Below are 1,855 nucleotides of genomic sequence, written 5' to 3'. Positions count from 1 at the left end.
AAACAATGTTTGGGTAAGGGGGCATCCATTTTTGTGGGTCTAGAACAAGAAATTCCCTCCAACCCTTGCGTTTCATCTATTTAATTCTCCCCCCCACCCCATTGCACTTCTTAGGCTGAATGGGAGGTGTTACTTTTAATTAACCTGATCTCCATGTGTTATCAGCCTAATTTCCTCCTCAAAGCCAGTGTTTATGATTTTTTATACTGATGGCCTCCTTCTTTGTTCCTGGCCCTTGTTTTGAGCTATTTTTATGCATCATCACTAGGATAGAGTGTTGATAAAGGCGAAGAAACTTGTCTTCACTGGGAACCTTTGTTATCCTAGTGAAAATCTCCTTCATTTCTCTATGTTATCCCAACGATGATGGTTGAGCTTCTAGAGTCTTTCTTTCCCTATGTGATTAGATTAGATGATCATGTATTTGAGTTGTCTTAGGTGAATTATTAGAGAAGATTCCTAACTTCTCTTCATCCAAAGTGTCTAGGTTCATCTTCTGAGAGAAGCCTCTAAGCCTATTTATATCAATGATTCTAAAGGGTCAGGTTAGCTAGTGAGTCTTGAGTAACTAATGGTGAGATTTTGAATCTTGAGAGAGCCATATTCTTTGGTACTTGAAGTATTATGCTCATCTAACTAAGATACTTACACCTAGAGGAGGAGGTCATGCTGTCAGTTTAAGAGGAGGTCTCACTTACTAGAAGGTATACATTTGATGTACTTTCATTTTGGATTAATAAATACATGTTAATTTCCTATATTTATATTTTGAATATGTTCTATGCTTGTATATGTTGGTTTTACAATGACAGATGCTCTATGGAAATGTCATTGCTTTCTTGCTTGGTGTTGTTATGTGTAGGGTATTATTTTATAGCAGGTGGAACGAGATCTTCAAATGTAAACAGGATTCCTCTACATCATGCTAAAGTGACTCCATGGACTTGTGAGGATACTAGGTTTTAGCTTATGATCTCCATCTGATCATGTATAAGTTTTGGATTTATTTATTTTCACAGAAAAGGGTTCGGGCTTGACTCTTTGATCTTGTTCATAATGACACGCAAATCTAGATCATTCTTTGATCTACTGGGTTAAAGTAGCCTGCTTTCTCAAGAAAAAAAATTCCCATAACAGATCTAGTGACTCCACTATGGAGTCAACCCTTAATCTTGTGGATCTCTTCTCTTTGTCATTTGTTTTGGTTTTCTTGTGCTTGGTTTTCCTTCTCTAGGTGTTTACAACCTTTTCTAGGTTGTTGTCTCTCTGATAAATCTTAGATCCTTCCTGATCTAGCTCAAATTTTTATTTTAGATTTGTTTTACCTATCATCATTCACTTGCAGGGACTTACAAAGTGATTATTATACTCGTCACTTAGTGCTAGTTCTTTTCAGAGTAAAAATATCACCTAGTAATTGACCTTATTAGAGCGACGATATCCTAGGAATAAGTTTTTTCAAGGCTTTTTTCCCAGGTCCGGATCTAAGTTTTTAGATTTGATCTCTTCTGGTCATCCTAAGTAATCTCTGTTATTACTCTCTTTCATATCTGATCTTTTGTTTTGAATTAACTCTTTCTTGAATGTTAGGGTTCCTAGTTAAGCCCATGTTGTTTGGATTTGAACTCTGGTATCTTGAATCGTATTTAAACCTTTTGGATCTGTGCATCAATATTGTTAATAGTGATTGATCCTGTCAAATCTGATCTTGTTCCTTATTTGCAAATGTGATCGATCTATTTGCTAAGTTTTAAAGGTTTTTTTAAGCCTTTCTTCTGCATGTTTTTGGGGTTCTTTTCCTCAAGAATTAGATCTCATTTCCAGATCTATCTTCATTGCTTTGTCTATAGTGCTA

Source organism: Pinus tabuliformis, chromosome 7 (genome assembly GCF_031772625.1).
Source record: "Pinus tabuliformis cultivar Carrire ecotype Pingquan chromosome 7, CPIR1, whole genome shotgun sequence".
Lineage (NCBI taxonomy): Eukaryota > Viridiplantae > Streptophyta > Pinopsida > Pinales > Pinaceae > Pinus > Pinus tabuliformis.
This window is presented reverse-complemented; position numbering follows the sequence as displayed.